Source organism: Bison bison, unplaced genomic scaffold (genome assembly GCF_000754665.1).
Source record: "Bison bison bison isolate TAMUID 2011002044 unplaced genomic scaffold, Bison_UMD1.0 scf7180017864499, whole genome shotgun sequence".
Classification (NCBI taxonomy): domain Eukaryota; kingdom Metazoa; phylum Chordata; class Mammalia; order Artiodactyla; family Bovidae; genus Bison; species Bison bison.
In genome coordinates this window covers 2,759,490-2,779,544 of record NW_011495058.1, presented here as the reverse complement: position 1 = coordinate 2,779,544, position 20,055 = coordinate 2,759,490, and the positions used below count along the sequence as shown (strand labels likewise).

General features: G+C 42.1%; 1 long non-coding RNA gene across 4 annotated transcripts in view; it reads right to left on the bottom strand.

The window, feature by feature from the left end:
- LOC104980361 overlaps positions 1-20,055 on the bottom strand; it is an 87,713-nt gene that overhangs the window by 26,916 nt on the left and 40,742 nt on the right. For all 4 annotated transcript variants that reach the window (XR_824251.1, XR_824253.1, XR_824250.1 and 1 more), the window contains one exon: positions 16,751-16,891. This is a non-coding gene — a long non-coding RNA (uncharacterized LOC104980361). The remainder of the gene's footprint in view (positions 1-16,750; positions 16,892-20,055) is intronic.

The following is a 20,055-nucleotide window of genomic DNA, read 5'->3' as shown; positions in this document are numbered from 1 at the left end:
TGAGGTTATTGATATTTCTCCTGGCAATCTTGATTCCAGCTGGTGCTTCATCCAGCCCAGCGTTTCTCATGATGCACTCTGCATAGAAGTTAAATAAGCAGGGTGACAATATACAGCCTTGACGAACTCCTTTTCCTATTTGGAACCAGTCTGTTGTTCCATGTCCAGTTCTAACTGTTGCTTCCTGACCTGTATACAGGTTTCTCAAGAGGCAGGTCAGGTGGTCTGGTATTCCCATCTCTTTTAGAATTTTCCACAGTTTATTGTGATCCACACAGTCAAAGGCTTTGGCAGAATCAATAAAGCAGAAATAGATGTTTTTTGGAACTCTCTTGCTTTTTTCATGATCCAGCGGATGTTGGCAATTTGATCTCTGGTTCCTCTGACTTTTCTAAAACCAGCTTGAACATCTGGAAGTTCACGGTTCACATATTGCTGAAGCCTGGCTTATCCTACATTAAGATAGCTTCAGAATTGCTATACACACAACACTACAAACCCAGACTTACTAATGAGAGTGCACAACTAATTGCAGTTAAGACTGCCATTTTACAATCAAATAACCATGTTCAAGCTACTTACATTTGATTTTTTTCCTTCACTGTGTGTATGAAGTAGACTTATATTCATCTGTTACTAATTGTATTCAGTATTAGATTTTCCCCAATAATTGTTTATTTAATGTTATTTTTGAATATGTGGAATACCAATGTTTCCAAAAGTCAAAATCCTTTAAGACATAACCAGAAAATTAACTCTGTCCTCTGACCCTTCAACACCATTGGGCTCACCCAGTTTAGAACCAGTTTTCCTGTTTTCTTATTTATCCTTCCAGTGCTTTTCTGTTTTGTTTTTGCCAAAATTGTCAAATACCTGTATATTTTATTATTTCTCCTTCCTTCATCAGAATAGGCAGCATACTATACGTTCTCCTTGATCGTCTTTCCTGTTTTAGTAAACAGAGACTCAGAATTTACTGCAGACTCTTCATATAGATCTTTCTTATTCTTTCATACCGCTGCATATTTCTCATTTGTGTAAGTACCAAATTTTTAAACTCATTCTCCTATAGTTGGGCATTTTGGTAATTTCCAAAATTTTGCAATTACAAACAATGCTAACAAATAATTTTGTACTTGTGTATTTTTGTATTTTAGAGGTGTGTCTTTAGGGAAAATTTCTAGAAGTGAGATTGCTGAGTCAAAGGATAAATGCACATGTATTTTGGAAATTCATCTCCCTGGGACTGTGCCATTTAACTTTCCCAACACAGAAGTATAACAGTATCCATTTCACCAGAGACTCACCAACATATATATCATCAAGGTTTTGAAGTCCTTAAATCTCCTTTAGCCACGTTTATGGGCTTTCCTGTTAGCTCAGTGATAAAGAATACACTTGCTAATGCAGAAGACATGGGTTCAATTCCTGGGTCAGGAAGATCCCCTGGAGAAGGAAATGGAAACCCACTCCAGTATTATTGTCAGGAAAATCCAATGGCCAGAGGAGCCCGGTGGGCTACAGCCCATGGGGCTGCAAACAGTCAGACATGACTGAATGATTGAGCACACACGTGTAGCCACTTTTATAGGATTTTTAGACTTAGTTTAAAGATAATAATAACTTCAAATTATTCTGAATGTCTTGTCCAAACATATGTCCAAAAAGACAAAAGTAGATGAATTTGTGATTGAAAAGCTGTCTTTTGACCAAATTTTGAGCTGATGCATTTGAGAAAGAGCGTTCAAACCATTGTTAACTATTTAAATTCAAAGGCTTAAATTATGTCAATCTTTATACCTGCTTGTGGTCTGGTGGAAGCAGCTAGACAGGCAGGACTAAGCTCTAGCAAGTTCACAACATCTTTGACCTTCAGTAATTCCACCCTAAGGAATAATGTTTTGTATATAACTCATAAGACTCTCATCAAGGACAGGGCTAGTACAGTCATAAATCTGTGTTCTGGACCCTCTTTCAAGTAATAATTGCCAGATCATTAAGAAATATTTTAACATGATAAAAATAGTTCCTGCAAAAAAAAGTTCAGATTCTTTTAAAATGTTCTTTATAAATACGGAATATTAGTTCCCTTATCTGTGACATATGCAGAATATGACATTGCAAATATAGACTCAAGATTATTCTTGATGCTTTCTGCCATGAACACATTTTTCTTTTTAAGTTGTCAAATTAATCAGTCCTTCATTACTGCCTCTAAGACACTGTAAGTCTTTCTTTACACTGAGGTTTTGAAGGTATTCACACATATTTTGTTGCATACTTTGTATATTACTATTTCTGAACCATTTGGGTTTTTCTTGTATGTTGGTAATTTTTTATTGGGAATATATATATATTCACCACCTGTATATGAAGGATGGTCTGGGGGCAGGAAAAGCCAGGGCAGTTCTTGTCCAGAGAAGTGCAAAGGAGACAACTGGCTGAACCCCTAGAACGTAGGATTTCAGGAGATAATTCAGGAAGCTCAAGTTAAGACCGTCTCCAAAAGAGGTCAGTTTAGGAAATGTTGAGTTTGGGTACATGGAAAATGCATAGTTAAGAGATCAGCTCCTACAATAGTCAACTGTGAAAATGGATTCTAAGATAGGAAAGAAAAGGCTTCTCACTATTCAAGTTCCTCTGTTAGAAGGTGGAGATAAAGCCAGGAATGTGACACTTTCTAACATGCTTCATTTTCATCTGACCCCAAATGGCAGCTATGACACTGGAGAAAGGGCTGGCAATTTAGAAAGGGCTGGTCACTGCTGGCTGTGACCTGGCAGTCCCCACACCTACCACAATGCTGGTGGGAATTGAGGGGTAGGGTGAAGAAATCACTGAAACTCATTTCAGTGCTGAAGAAGTTACCCAGCATTTCTTACGGGACAAAGTCTTAGCAATTCCCATTTGTGACTCAGCTATTTTCCATGAATAGTACAAGCAACCCTCTCAGGCTGCCTAGTTTTATAACAATAAATACAGTAGCACAGCCATTCTTTTCCTGGAAATGACCTATTGGGGTTTAGAAAATATATATTCAATTTAAAGGAGTCCAATTGTATTATATTCCCAAGTCTGTTCCCTAAGTTTTCATTAAATGACTTTAAAGTATGATAAAGAAAGAGCAGATTGCCTGCTGTATGATTGACACTTACATGGTTTTAGCCTTGGAAAATCCCTAAAAGTCCCTAAGCAAAATAAATTGCATTTTTAACCCAAATCCAAAGGAACAAAACAACATTAGCAATTGTACACACTGCGACTCCCCCCTCAGGCCAATTAAAGCCTTAATCGCTAAGTAAATCTGTTCATTTCTCTTTTTGTATTTGAGTAGAATGTAAACTGTGAAATGTCTTTGCTTTTCCATCTGCATGTAAAAATGTGCTTTGAAGCTCCTGGTATCTGGTATCCAGTTGTTCACCCTCTGCCCATCCTCGCCCCACATGGCTATCCTAAGTATCCTCCATGATAAGTGCAGGCTGGAGATCACCTCCACAACTCCTACTGACATCCTAGGGGACCTCAGTATCTGTCAGGATGACACAGCCAGCACCCCAGGCCAAGTGTAAGGATCTTCTCACCTGTAATGATCTTCACTGCCCTCCTTTCAGACACTAACCCATCCCACACCTGAGGGCTAGAATCAGTTTCAAACGCCCCAGGCCCAGGCAGGTTGAGGAGCACCTCTTGTCTGGTGAGTTGGTGCCCTAGAGGTTGAGCAAAGGCCAGGAGAAGGGAGCCGTGCCCTTGCAAAATGGCCACAAACATGTCAACCCACTGCAGTCCATGCCAAACATAGCCAATCTGATTTACAGAGAAAAGAGAAAAAAAAAAAAAAAATCCAGACTTCTATGTGTAATCTGTTGGTTATTCAATTGGCTCAATTAAAATGCAAAATAAAACAAAAACTACAGCAGAAGCATGATATGAGTCAAACTAAACTCATGGACCCTGATTCCTAATTTTCACCCTCTGCTTTAAACCTCTTCCCATTTCAGAGCTGTCCCATCCGTGAAAATCAGGGTCCTACTGACCCTCTTCAAAGGCTGCTGCTCCTCCTTCTTGCTCCACTGCTCTGTCCAGCCCATGCTTCATCATCCTGAACACAAGATTTAGACTCTCTCCTTCCCTCCCAGGCTCTCCAGCAAATGGGCTTCATCTGGCCACTCCAGAACTTACTCCTGGGCGCATCGCCTCACTGGCTCCCACACCCCTCCTCTTCCCTGGGTCTGCCTCCCTCTGCACCTGTACAGCCTGGGGCAGCATTCTTGGGCCCTATTGTGCTCTTCCAAGGAAGGACATGTTTGTCTTGGTGTGAACCAGACCCATGGCCATATCCTAAGGAATATATGAAGGAAGGAAGGAAGAGAGGGAAGGAGGGAAAGGGAGGAAGGAAGGCATTTTCCAATTATGTTAAAAGCATGGGCTTTAGTATCAGGTCAATCACTCACAAACTTTTTACATTATGGAAAATTACTTAATCCCCAAAGCCTAAGTTTCTCATATATAATACAGCGCTTGGCAATAGGGAAGAGCAAAGGGTTACTGGAGGCCACAGGCCCAGTACTAATGCCCAGAAGGTAGGCGGTCATTTCTTGCTATTGCTGTTGTTATCACTCTACATAAGCAGTCAAGACACCAAAACCCCCTACCTTAAGCACTGAGAACATCAGTTGTTACACTCTCTTCTCTTTGGGGGTGGGCCCTGGATCTGGGCAGCAGTGATACCAGCAGAGAGCAGCATTATTCAGGCTTGATCCTAGAGTTGGCACCAGGATGCAACCCAGATGGCACTCTGACTCCTGAGGGGATCAATAGTCGCACACCTGCTCAGAAAGATGCATGAGGGGCTTGCTGGCCTATCTTCCCCTGGCCCTGCAAACGAGGAGCCTGGAGAAACGACCATAAGGAAATTGGAATTTGTTCTCCCTCCCCACATGATGGGATGGAAGGAAAGTCCTCAATGCCTGGGTGTCCATCCAAGTGCATGGAGGGAGATGTTTCTCGCAGCTGCGTGGGTATCTGTGCCACTCACATTTGGGAAAGGTGGGGGAGTTCATCCAAAGATGAAGATGATCTGGGTCTTTATGAAAAAGGGCAGGGATAAGTCCCGAGCCAACCCTCAGAGAACTCAGCCTCCCGCAGAGCTGACAAATCAGTGGCCAGGCATTTCACCTGCAGGGCAGATGACTTGGGCTCGAATTTGGGCTCTAATCTTTCCTATATGTGACCTTGGGCAAGTCCACAACTAAGTGCCCATCCCTCCCCTGTGAAAGGATGATATGAGAAGAGCAGCAGCTGAAGGAATTGCTACAAGAAGTAAGTAAAATGATACATGCAACCTGCTCGGCGCTGTGGCTGGCACATAGCAGGGTCTGGATCAATGCTGTGTGCTGCGCTGCTGGGCTTAGTTACTCAGTCGTGTCTGACTTTTTGCAACCTTCTGGGCTGTAGTCCACCAGGCTCCTCTGTCCATGGGATTTCCCAGGCAAGAATACTGGAGTGGGTTGCCATTTCATTCTCCAGGGATCTTCTTGACCCAGGGATCAAACCCACATCTCTTGTATCTCCTGCATTGGCAGGTGAATTCTTTACCACCTAGATCAATGTTACCTTTTTTTTTAATTAGAAAAGATACATAAATGCAGAATTATTTAGAGAACCAAATAATAAGGACCTTAGGGCTGTATTAAATGTTATAGGATACAAACTGGGGGACAACTGAGTTGGGGAACACTCTATAAGGATGGCAGAATGTGAGAGCAAGAATTTGCCCAGTGATAAACAAACAGAACCTTCCAGTGAGAGCAGATAAGAAATGCAAAGTTACAGAAATATGAAATGGGTGCACAATTCCACTTTGGTCCGTGGGTCCTAGCAGAGTAAACAAGAGTCCTGGCAGCTTGGTAGACAGAAAAGTCATGGGTGTCAGCCTTGAAAGTCAGGACTTAACTTTTAAGACAGCTGTGAAGACTTTGTGAGAAGGATCTAAGCCATGGCATTTCTCAAAAAAATCAAGTGTGCAGGAGTTACCTCACAATGCCTTATTGTGATGAGGTTGCTTGAGTTTTCCATCAGCTTAATGTTCTGCCCTGGGTCTCAGGCCCCGTTCTCACTCACCCTTCACTCAGTGACCCACATGCAGGGGCAGCCGACTGGCTGAGGATACCGTTCCTGACGCACCAGCCTCTTTCCAAGTTGTAACACCTCAACTCCTCCCCAGTGGCCACTGACAGCCCATTTCACTTGCTGAAAATGCTAGGATGCTGGCCAACACTTTGAGAAAATAAATAACCTTTTAATGACCTTGTTTTCATTCTACCTGCATTCAGACCCCAGCATCCAAATCTGATTTATGACTTTCTTCCTCACTGTTATGTTTCCATGACCCATACTTACTCACCCGCCTTATCGATTCATCCGGCTGGACACATTTCCTTCCCCCAAAATTTTGCAATGAAATCCGGGAAGGGAAAACTCTTCGGGTGCCATGGAAGGTAGAGCACAGGTGACCTCAGCCATGGACCCGGTGGCCTGCCCTGGGGGACTCAGCACCTCTCTTCTGGGAGTCCTGGCCACAGGCAGGGGGAGAGTTCTCCCATCAAGTGGGACCACTGCATGGTTCACTCAGCCCATGCTCAGACAGGTGCCAAGGAGGGCAGGTTTAGGGGCCAGAAAAAATGTTTTCTTTGGCAGAGCCTCTGCATTCCAGATTCCTTCCAGAAGGCTTCCATCATCAAGGAAAGATTCATTATGGGCAATCAGGCAGGCTAGATGGGCTGCAGTCCCCTGGGACTTTGCAGCTGCTGAGTTGCTTCAGTCGTGTCCGACTCTGTGCAACTCCATAGATGGCAGCCCACCAGGCTCCCCCATCCCTGGGATTCTCCAGGCAAGAACAACGGGAGTGGGTTGCCATTTCCTTCTCCAATGCATGAAAGTGAAAAAGTGAAAGTGAAGTCGTTCAGTCGTGTCCGACTCTTAGCGACCCCATGGACTGTAGCCCTCCATGGGATTTTCCAGGCAAGAGTACTGGAGTGCGGTGCCATTGCCTTCTCCACCCCTGGGACTTTATCATCACCATTTATTGCCCAAACTGCCCCTCCAGGGTCACCCTGTCATCCTGTCAAGCCACCAGAAAGTGTATCTGACCTCGGATGAGAAAGTGGCAGGACCTGGCTTTATTCAGCACTAGATACGAATCCAGGATCAGCTAATTCCTGTCTATCTTAGTCTGTGTGGGCAGCTATATCAGAATATCACAGACCAGCTGGCTTATAAACGAGAAACCTATTTCTCACAGTTTCGAAGGCTGGAATTCAGGGATTAAGGAGCCAGCAGATCTAGTGCCTGGTGAGTGAGGCCTCCTTCCTGGTTTCATAGACAACAGCTTCTAACTGTGTCCTCATATGGCAGAAAGGACAGGGGAGTTAAGAGACGTGGGTTTAATCCCTGAGTCAGGAAGATCCCCTTGAAGGAGGGCACGGCAACCCACTCCTGTATTCTTGCCTGGAGAATCCCATGGAAAGAGGAGCCTGCGGGTTGCAGCCCATAGGGTCACAAAGAGTCAGACATGACTGAAGTGACTTAGTACATTCAGACCATAGCAAACCCTGTGGAAAGCAGTTCATCTCTCTGAGGTTGAAGCCCATTCAACCATTCAAAACACCTTATGACTGAGTTTCCTCAGGGCGCTGACCTGACAAGCCCCTCATGAAGTGTAAACTGGGTTTCCAGTCTCTTCTGGGCCCAGAGATGGGCTGGAGGCACAGAGAGAGTGATTGTGGGGACTCCAGGGAGGAAGAGGGAGCAGTGTCCCAGGGGTGAAGGTAAGGGATGGCAGTACTGACAGTTATCAGGCCCTCCCACAACCCAGGGTGGGGAAATCCTCTCAGAGAATCAAGCCATGGCTGGAGAGGCCCCATCAAAGGAAGGGGACAAAGCTGGGCTCCCTGACACCAAAACACTGCTCTTCAAACCACCCCCAGCTACTCACCAGCTCTGCTGTTACATGTGCTGCTCATTCTTTATTTGGCTTATAAAACACCCTTCTGAGCTTTAGCAGGAAAATGAATCAGTCTCACACTTGATCTAATGGAAACAAATTATAAACGCATTTAATTTTTTTAATGTAATAAAACCCTCTGATTCTTGGAACTTTGGGAAATCGCTCCTGGGAATTACAATGTTTTCAGAATAGATGGTAACTCACCTCTTGTTTTGGAGAAGGCAATGGCACCCCACTCCAGTACTTTTGCCTGGAAAATCCCATGGACAGAGGAGCCTGGAAGGCTGCAGTCCATGGGGTCGCTGAGGGTCGGACACGACTGAACGACTTCACTTTCACTTTTCACTTTCTTGCATTGGAGAAGGAAATGGCAACCCACTCCAGTGTTCTTGCCTGGAGAATCCCAGGGACGGGGGAGCCTGGTGGGCTGTCATCTATGGGGTTGCACAGAGTCGGACACGACTGAAGCGACTTAGCAGCAGCAGCAGCAGCACCTCTTGTTTATTTCACCTGCCAACAATCACCACTTTGACTCACAGACCAGTGTGAGCCTCTGATTACGGAGCACGTGCTATTTTGCTGTTAGGTGACCCATGGACCTTTTTTTTATGGACCTGCTGGAGTCTGCTTCCTGAGCAGAACATTGCTAATGACTTGGAAGGATCACATGGAGAAATTGAATAGAAGCAGTTTTAACCTGTTAGCCTTCACTCCATTTAGTGCACACTGCTTGTTTTGTAGCAAGATTGCAGAGCTGACATTTATTTATTTCTTTCTTGAAGTATAGTTGACTTACGATATTATGTTAATTTCAGGTGTACAGCAAAGTAATTCCATTTTTTGGAGGATAATGGAAATTATTCTCCATCATAGATTATTTTATATGGAATGCAATTCCCTGTGCTATACAGTAAATCCTTATTGCTCATCTATTTTATGTACAGTAGTTTGTACCTGTTAATCCTGTACTTCTAATTTTTTCCTCCCTCCTTCCCTTTCTCCTTTGTTAACCATAAGTTTATTTTCTATGTCTGTGAGTCCATTTTTTATAGATTCACTTGTATTGTCTTTAGATTCTACATATAAGTGACATTATATAAAATTGTCTTTGACTTATTGCACTTAGCATGATATTCTCTAGGTCCACCCACGTTGGTGCAAATGGCAAAATTTCATTATTTTTTACATCTGAGTAATAGTCCATTGTATATATAATATACCATGCCTTCTCAATTGTCTGTTGATGGGCACTTGGATAGTTTCCATGTCTTGGCTATCATAAACAGTGAACATTGGGGTGTCTACATTTATTTATTTATATGAGAAACATGAGCATTTTTTCAAACAAGCCATCAAGTCACAGAAACTTATGCATTAATAGACACCTGCACACTGCTACAGTTGAAAGATTGTAAATAATACTGGAAAAAAACACCTTTTTGTAAATTATTTGGGGATATGCTTATGCTTGAGTAAGCCCCTAAAGAATGGAATAATTAAGTGTGGCTCTTCCTTGTGTTGTCTCTCATTCTGACTGTGGCTTGAGTCAACGTCAAAAATTATGGATGCGTTTACCTCGTGGCACTTAACAATGTAAGAACCATGGGGTATGATTGCAAACCACTGGTGTAGGAGTCCTGGATTGTCTTACTAGCTCACCCTGTTTGGCTGACCAGATACACTTAGGGGGACAATGTTGCTGCTCGAGTCCCACTTACTCAATATACCAGGGACTCTGCACTTGATTAGACCACGTTCTAATTTACCAGTGCCTTCTATGCACTGGTGCCATGCTATTCTCTTTAAACCTGTCTTCTTGCTTCTTCTGATAAAGTTGACTCTCAGTGGAGTAGAGATGGACATAATAGCAGAGATATATCTCAGAGACAGAGATAGAACAGTCAACGCTGTGTCCGGTGGAGACACGGACTCAAATGTAATACTCGACCATAAACTTTGCCTAGTAGCAATTTCACCTGGAGAGACAGATACCAGCTAGAAACAGCAGCTTGTTAGCTGAGGCTGGGTGAGCTGAAGCCACCCACCCTTGTACATGCACACACAATCCTGCTGGGGAAGATGAAACATCTGTACTCTCTTCACACTGTTTTGTGTCCTGGCCACTCCTGCTCAGATAGTCTTTCTAAAAACCAGAGTGGATCAAACCACCTCCTAATTATCATTATTCAGTTCAGTTCAGTCACTCAGTTGTGTCCGACTCTTTGCAACCCCATGAACTGCAGCACGCCAGGCCTCCCTATCCATCACCAACTCCCAGAGTTCACCCAAACTCATCTCCATTGAGTTGGTGATGCCATCCAACCATCTCATCTTCTGTCATCCCCTTCTCCTCCTGCCATCAATCTTTCCCAACATCAGGTTCTTTTCAAATGAGTCAGCTCTTCATATCAGGTGGCCAAAGTATTGGAGTTTCAGCTTCAGCTTCAGCTTGTCATTATTCAGTGACTCCTATATCTTTCAGGTTAAGCCTGAGATTCTTAAGTGCACAATCAAGGCCTATTTAAACCTACTCCTCCAACTTTATTGCCCCTCATTCAGGAAATTACTCTCCATCCCCAAGACTTCACTCCCTTTCACCTCTGCACCTTAGGCAGGAGGGTTTCTCCTCTTCTTGCAATCTATCAAACCCCGTCTGAAATTTTGCCTCCCCTGATTGTTCCCTCTCTTGCATCCCAACCATTTCTGCTGCCCTTTATGGAGAAGATAGCATTGGTTTGTAGAGAGTGTTGTTGAAGTCTTGAGGTGAGACTGCCAATATCCATCTCTATGCCCTAGAACCAAGCACATGCTGGACTCCTGGAAAGGTATCATGGCCACAAGGCATTGAGTGAAATTCATTGAGGGTCATGCTTGTACTTCCCTTGCCCAGCAACAATTATAAGGTAAATGAAAGGCCCTGGGATAGCCTGTATGCCCAGGGGAAATCTGCTCCTTCTCATGGAGAAAATAAAATATCTGTTCCCTGTACTCCCATCTTCCTCTCTGCAAGATTTTAGAGGGAAGACAAAGGTATTAAGAACAGAGATGTTTTGATGGCTAACAAACACATGAAAAGATGCTCAACATCACTCATTATCAGAGAAATGCAAATCAAAACCACAATGAGGTACCATCTCATGCCAGACAGAATGGCTGCCATCAAAAAGTCTGCAAACAATAAATACTGAGAGGGTGGGGACAAAAGGGAACCCTCTTACACTGTTGGTGGGAATGCAAACTAGTACAGCCACTATGGAGAACAATGTGGAGATTCCTTAAAAAACTGGAAATAGAACTGCCATACGACCCAGCAATCCCACTGCTGGGCATACACACCAAGGAAACCAAAATTGAAAGAGACATGTGTACCCCAATGTTCATCTCAGCACTGTTTACAATAGCCAGGACATGGAAGCAACCTAGATGTCCATCAGCAGATGAATGGATAAGAAAGCATTGGTAAATATACACAATGGAATATTACTCAGCTATGAAAAAGAATGCATTTGAATCAGTTCTAATGAGGTGGATGAAACTGGAGCCTATTATACAGAGTGAAGTAAGTCAGAAAGAGAAACACCAATACAGTATATTAACACATATATATGGCATTTAGAAAGATAGTGACGATGACTCTATATGCGAGAGAGCAAAAGAGACACAGATGTAAAGAACAGACTTTTGGACTCTGTGGGAGAAGGTGAGGGTGGGATGATTCAAGAGAATAGCATTGAAACAGGTATATTATCATATGTGAAATAGATCACCAGTCCAGGTTCAATGCATGAGACAGGGTGCTCAGGGCTCATGCACTGGTATGACCCTAAGGGATGGGATGGGGAGGGATGTAGGAGGGGGGTTCAGGATGGGGAACACAGGTACACCCATGGCTGATTCATGTTAATGTATGGCAAAAACCACTACAATATTGTAAAGTAATTAGCCTCCAATTAAAATAAATAAATTAAAAAAAAATAAAAAATAAAAGAATGGAGATGTTTTTTAAAATCTGACTTTGAATAAGACACTGAAAAGATAAATCAAAAGCTTATAAAATATTGGCCAGAAATTCTCAGTACTGAGTTATGGATTTTATTCATTCATTCACACAGCAAAGATTTCTTAAGCACAATCTAGGAAAAGTTTTATATCAGGCATTGGAGTGGATACCTGCCTCCCCACCAGCACACCTCTAAGAAGACAGAAAAATGAGACCAACGTGTAACAGAAGTGTGAGCATGCTCAGGGTATGAAAGGGGCTGTCAGTGCTGTTGAGCAGGACTGAAAAGTGGAAAATGGAAGATGAAGGCATATCTTACAGATTTTATCTGTGAACTATATGAACAGATTATCTATGCTGATATTACTAAGTCTACATAATATTATTATCTAATATTAAGCAAATTGTCAACAACTAAAGCAAAATAGAAAACACGGCCCTGTGACACCACCGGTCAGCATGGAACCATACTCAGCACTGCCCGTCAGAGGAAGATTTCTCCCCACACAGAGGCTTCATCTCTGAGTACCCTTGCGTCTAAAAGCCTCACTTGACCGCCTCAGATGCAGATTCCCAGGCCACCTGAGCCCTCTGAGCCTGCAGTGTGCCAGAACATCTGCCCTGGAAGACTTCTGCCTGCAGAGCCTATCGGTCCCCTTCTCTGGGGAACAAGCTCTGATGATGACATCCCCGTCCATCTGACCCACTGTCTTATGATGCCCACATCCAATAGAGAAACTACCTGAGGAGTCAGAGGTCTCAGGGTGATGCTGACAAACATCAGAGGGAAAGAGGGTGGTTAGAGCAGGTGGGGAAATACAGGTGTTGACCCAGTGCAGGTGGGCACCAGGCAGGTAAACAGATGGCTCACAACAGGACTAGAGTAAGCCAGAGAGGCAAAACCCATGGATGAGCACAAAACAGCGGGAGAAGCAGTGCTCACCCTGTAAGAACCCAAGGTGCTTCTGTGAGCAGCAGAGTTCATGTCAGGTTCAGGAAGGGGCCTGAATCCTAGAGGAGACCACTGTCACAGCAAGGCAAGTCTAGACTCAGAGGGTAAATGAGGAACCAAATCATGGTCTGAGGAGCAAGGACCGGACTGGACACGAAAGCAAGTCATGTTGGGTGGAGGAGGAAAGACTAGATTAACAAAGTTAGTCCTTTCTTCTCCTTCTCAGCAGGTGACACGGTCATCTTCTTTACAAAGAAAATAGGAACAATGAGAGAAAGAGGTCTTGCCTCCCTTCTCATCCTCTTATTATTCCTTGTGTATAATTTTTCTGTATAAATTTTAGAATCATCAATTTAAAATAAAAACACTAATATTGATAAACTTCTAATCTACATATAAATTTGAGAAGAGGTTAATATATTGGTAACCTTACACATCTTTCTCTAGATTTTTTCTTACATATTTGATATTTTATAAAGCAATTATAAATAATGACTTTTTACCTTTTCTAATTGTTTACCCCAAATATAAAAATACAACTGTTTGGGCTTGTCTTATATGCAGCTGTTTGCTGAACACTCTGTCTTGGAGGGATCCCTCCTTCTACCTGCTCCTCTCTGCCTCCTGCACTGATGTCCTCCGCTGCAGAGACGTCAACTAGCTCTACCTTTTCCACAATACCCATTTGGGAGTTTTCTCTCCCAAATCCTTCTTCAGAAACAGCTGCCTCTACAAGCCTCAAGGGAAATCTCATTGTCAAGTCCAGTTGCCCCATCTCAGCCTTCCCTTCCTCACTTTCTCTGATTGCTCTGATACTCCTGTCTGGTCCCCTTCCTTTGCCTTCTGGGAATCTGCCCTCTCACTTTCTGCCTCTTATCTCCTGATTGCTTCTCACCATCTTTATCCCACATTCCTTAAGCATGGTTCTTCCCAGGAGCTCCCCCTCCCTCCTACTTTCCTGCTCAATGTAGTATCCATCTTTCTAAATGATATGAAGAGAGTTTTCAATTACTTTCACTAGTGGTTCTTTTATAATAATATTTTTGCATTCAATCAAGCATACACATTGTAGACTGTAAAACGTGAATTTCAAAATAAAACATTATGCTCAAGGCAAACTTGCACTTGGATTGGACATTTACACACAGTATACAAAAAGATTCTCCAGTTCTGCTTGGATATGCCTTGGTGGAAAGTTTTGAGAAGCACTTCCCTAGAGAATCAAATACCCACTTCTCCAGCTGTAACAGGATATACCGTTTTTCCTCCTTTCTATTGCCTCTATTCACCCTATACTCAATCAAACTGAATTTGGATGTATCCACATTGAGCCTGGCTATAATAACAAATCTTGAGGGGGAGCCGTTGTTGATTGGTCACTAAGTCATGTCTGACTTTTTGCAACCCTATGGACTGCAGTATGCCAGGCTTTCCTGTCCTTCACTATCCCCTGGAGTTTGCTCAAACTCAAGTCCATTGAGTTGGTAGTGCTACCCAAACATCTCATCCTCTTCCTCCCCCTTCTCCTCCTGCCCTCAGTCTTTCACAGCATCAGGGTCTTTTCCAATATGTCAGCTCTTTGAATCAGGTGGCCAAAGTATTGGAGCTTCAGCTTAAGCATCAGTCCTTTCAATGAATATTCAGGGTTGATTTCCTCCAGGATTGACTGGTTTGATCTCCTTGCTGTCCAAGTGACTCCTATTAAGAGTCTTCTTCTGCACTACAATTCAAAAGCACCAATCCTTTAGGGCTCAGCCTTCTTTACCGTTCAACTCTCACATCTGTACATGACTACTGGAAAATCCATAGCTTTGACTAGATGGACCTTTGTCAGCAAAGTGATGTCTCTGCTTTTTAATATGCTGTTTAGGTTTGTCCTGGCTTTTCTTCCAAAGAGCAAGTGTCTTTTAATTTCATGACTGCAGTCACCTTCCACAGTGACTTTGGAGAGGGTGCCATAACTCTGTCTAAACCAGGTTTCCTGAACCATAGCATCCATTTGCATGAATACATAGATCTGATTAACTTTTAGCCTATTTTTAAAGCCAAATGGCATGTCAAACAGCAGGGCCTTTCTATGAACTCCCACTGGGCTGGAATAAGAATGAAAGAACCAACCTGGAGCAGAATTGGAGAGACACATTTCAGGTAATTTTTAAACAATAGTTTCACTTGTCTGCTATGTTATAAATAACATATTTAAATTATGATGACAATGTGCCTTCTAATTAATAACTCCAATTTGAAGAGTATTTACCCTTGGAATTAAAATTTTCTCTCCTGGACTATTGCCAAACATAAGAAATTTCAGTCCAAGACATAATTTTTGCATAATGATTTCTTTCTAAAGAAATAAAATAATGCTCAGTATGTCTCCTCCACATGCAATATGGCAGCACCAGTACCATTAGTTCAGAGTGACACTGTCACAGTTCCACTCAAACAAAATAAAATTTTCATGCGGGTTGATCTTTTGGTTCAAATAACAAGCTTACTGACGAGTGCTTGTTTTATATATGCAACCTCTTCCCAGAAATCTGCAAAGGTAATATTATGTTTTAGTGCTTTTGATAAGTAGAGAAAACCCATCATTATTGGCTTTTTGTTTGTTTTGTTATAGTTGTTGTTATTGTTTGAAATGGCATGATTTACTGGACTACTCTTAGCATCCTGTACGATGCCTGGACCAGAAAGTTAATTTCAAAAAAAACAAATGTGATCAATTTCAACCATATGTCAAGCAATTGCTTTAAATGCTATATATAAAAGAGCAAAGAATTGTAAACAAATCCCATATGGGATTTGTTTTAATCCAATTATGATTCATACAAATATATATAGGATTTGTTTTAATCCTATTACAATTCTTTGCTCATATATATATATACACACATATATATATAGTTAAAGTAGATAGGCCAAAAATGAAATGATATGAAAACATAAACATAAAATATAGGAAAGACAGAGAAGAACAAAATAAAGATGATGGTAAGCATGATAATCATTGTGAAGTAAGCATAAGTCTAGGGCAAAATTGTTTAAGAATATGAAGAATAACATCTCTTTTGATGAAAATAATGATACAGATTTAAAAGCCATGAAGCTAATGCTCCAAACATTATGCTATCAAAAGCATAATGTGCACTTATATAAGAACTGGACAAAAACACAGCTGTTAGAAATATTAACCTACATTTACCATCCTAATCTATTACTTTCATCAAGTGATCAAAAAATGTCATAGGATATTTAATGCATGCATGCTTGGTAAGTCACTTAAGTCACGCCTGACTCTTTAGACCCTATGGACTGTAACTTACTAGGCTTCTCTGTCCATGGGGATTTTCCAGGCAAGAATACTGGAGTGGGTTGCCATACCCTCCTCCAGGGGATCTTCCTAACCCAGGGATCGAACACTTAGCTCCTGTGGCTCATACATTGCAGTCCAATTTTTTACCGCTGGGCCAACCAGGGTGAAATTACAGTTTCCCCTCACATCTCTAATTTATGGAGTCATCCACAAATGGACCACTCACACCAAACATAGTAACTGCAAACACCTCCCCACAGACTCCCACAGACCCACTTGCATCTGGTTGGGCACCATCAGGTATTGCAACCATGGCCCCAGGGACACAATAACCCCACTATGCGCCACTTCCTCGGGATGCAGCCCTAAGTCCACCAGCCAGTCCATCAGTGTAGCTGCCGGAGGGCAGCATGTTTCACTGCAGTAATAGAAAATGCCAGTTACAAGAACTCAAATATTATTTTAAAAGGTGGGCAATACCTGGAGTTGGTCATCTGTTCAGTGATGGTAACAAAGACCCAAGCTCTTCTTATCGTCCCACTTAAAAGTCTTAATATCTTCTCTTCTCCTCACACTTGTCAAGATGGCTTCAACACCTCCAGGCATCATGATCACTTCAGTCTGAAAGAAAAAAGAGGGAACAGCAGCCAAGTCTGTCCTGGCATCAATTAAGATAGATGAGGAAATGCTGTGATAGAGCACAGCCCTAGGGCTTTAGTGTCTGAGAACCACAAAGATCCATATCTTCTTACTGTTATATATTCCTCTGAACTCAGCAGGACCTCAGTTCTATATCCTCCCCACTCAGAGACCCAAGATGGAGAGTCGTCCACTTCCTGGAACCATATCAACTGCCACAGCAAAAGGAAAGAACTTAGACTCTCGCCTCAACCATTAGAAGCTTCCAGCCAGCATCGCACACATCGATTCTACTCATACTGTATTGACTGAAGCAAACTACACACCACATATACATTTATGGTAAGGTAGACTTGCAGCTGAACCAGGTTCCAGAATGAGAAGAACAAGAAATACCGTGGAGCAGCACTAATGCCTGTCAGGAAAACTGTTAAATCAAGAATCTGGCCAACAGGAACAGGACTGCCATAGCTGGTCATAATTAGTTTAAACCAATCATCATTCATTGCCTGGGAGTGAGCACAGGGGTAGGTGGTGACAAAGGGACCCTTGCCCTCTCTGAAACACCATCTGCATTAAAGATGTCATATAAGTGAGCTGCTTCCTTCAAATGCATTACAAAAATTCTTAGTTAAATAGTTCTTATATGTGTTTCTTCATGTTGTACCCACCTTTCACTTCATAGAACTCAGATCTGAGTGTCATGTGGCAGATCCAGGAGGTAAGATCACTTGTTAGTCTTGAGCTCACAGCAATCCACTCCCTTAAAGACCAATGCTTTTCTGCAGCACTAGCTCATTTTGAAGGCTTTTTCTTCCTTTTTAAAGCCCCTTGTACAGTGACATCTAAGCCGGAAACTGGGTTTCAAGCTTGATGTACCAACTTTGGGTTTGGAAAACTGGGTTCTAACCTTCCCTACCTTTCGGCTAGTGAGTGAATGAGTGATAGTTGCTCACTCATGTCCGATTCTTTGCCACCCCATGAACTATAGCCTGCCAGGCTTCTCTGTAGATGGAATTCTCCAGGCAAGAATTCTCCAGGCAAGAATACTGGAGTGGCAGCTAGCGAGCTGATGCAAATAACCCACACTGTCAGATCTTTGGTTTCCCCACTTATACTTGGAACATGATGTCTGCCCTTCATAACTGCCTGGTGCATAAGAGAAAACACATAAATAGTAGCCATGATTCTCAAAAAGGAAGAATGTGTGCCTGACTCCAGTGCCCAGATTCTGTCCACAGCAGAATGTGGTCTCTCATTGTGCTTCCTAATGCTTATGACTTGTTTCAGAACATATTGAAAGTAGATGCTTCTTTTCTGTATATGTACTTTGAGCCTAAATGGATAGGTGGGGAGGAGGTTTATAAAATTTGTAATGATATCAACAAAAATTTGTCAAGTAGCATTTCAAAATGGAATCTTAATATCTTCATGAAAATCCCAGTGTTCAAAAAAATTATGATAACAATTAGTGTTCAAAACCACCTAGCAATTATACATAGAAATAAATGCTTTCTGATAGAAACAATGCAAACTACATGAAATAAATGAGTGCAAGTTACCACAATCACTAGGGTTTTTTTAAATCCTCCTTTTCCCCCAAATCTTGTTTGCTTCCTTAAGAATGAATCAAACACACAATGCTATGAGAAGTAAAAAGTATTTAGTATTTTCCCCAGCAATATTTGTTGAGTCATTACCAGTGATAGATAGTTTTTTGCATGAAATTTCTATATAATACCTGGGAAAATTAAGTTCAGATAAGGTTTCAATCAATAATTAAATCAAACAAACTCCTCCTATGCCATTTCTTTGGCTTCCCAGGTGGCACTAATGGTAAAGAACCTGCCTGTCAATGCAGACATAAGAGATGCAGAGTCAGTCCCTACATCTAGAAGATCCCCTGGAGAAGGTCATGACAACTCACTCCAGTATTCTTTCCTGGAGAATTCTACAGAGAGAGGAGCCTGGCAGGCTACAGTCCAGGGCCGCAAAGAGTCAGACACAACTGAAGTGACTTAGTATGCATACACGCATCATACCTGATTAATCTCAGTTTTATGCCACCAAGGTGAAAAATAAAGTTAGTCTATACTTTTGATGGGGAGGTTCAAAGTTATATTCTATACAAGCATACTATTAATATTCCTGGTCTTATCTCAGAAGTTGAACTTAAAACTCCTGTCTAATGTAGGATTGTTGCTCACATTTTGCAGATGTAAGTCTCCAATCTTGGCAGCACCACATAATACACAGCTAATGTGTGGTGTGATTATCTGTGTCGTGAAGATCTTTTTTGTACAGTTCTTCTGGGTATTCTTGCCACCTCTTCTTAATATCTTCTGCTTTTGTTAGGTCCATACTATTTCTGTCCTTTATTTTGGCCATCTTTGCATGAAATGTTCCCTTGGTATCTCTAATTTTCTTGAAGAGATCTCTAGTCTTTCCCATTCTATTGTTTTCCTCTATTTCTTTGCATTGGTCACTGAGGAAGGCTTTCTTATCTCCCCTTGCTATTCTTTGGAACTCTGTATTCAGATCCTTATCTTTCCTTTCCTCCTTTGCTTTTCACTTCTCTTCTTTTCAAAGCTCTTTGTAAGGCCTCCTCAGACAGCCATTTTGCCTCTTTGCATTTCTTTTTCTGGGGGATGGTCTTGATCTCTGTCTCCTGTACAATGTCATGAACCTCTTCCATAGTTCATCAGGCACTCTGTCTATCAGATCTAGTCCCTTAAATCTATTTCTCACTTCTACTGTATAATCATAAGGGATTTGATTTAGGTCATACCTGAATGATCTAGTGGTTTTCCTCACTTTCTTCAATTTAAGTCTGAATTTGGCAATAAGGAGTTTATGATCTGAGCCACAGTCAGCTCCTGGTCTTGTTTTTGCTGACTGTATAAAAAAGATCTTCACAACCCAGATAATCACGATGGTGTGATCACTCACCTAGAGCCAGACATCCTGGAATGTGAAGTCAAGTGGACCTTAGAAAGCATCACTACAAACAAAGCTAGTGGAGGTGATGGAATTCCAGTGGAGCTATTTCAAATCCTGAAAGATAATGCTGTGAAAGTGCTGCACTCAATATGCCAGCAAATTTGGAAAACTCAGCAGTGGCCACAGGACTGGAAAATGTCAGTTTC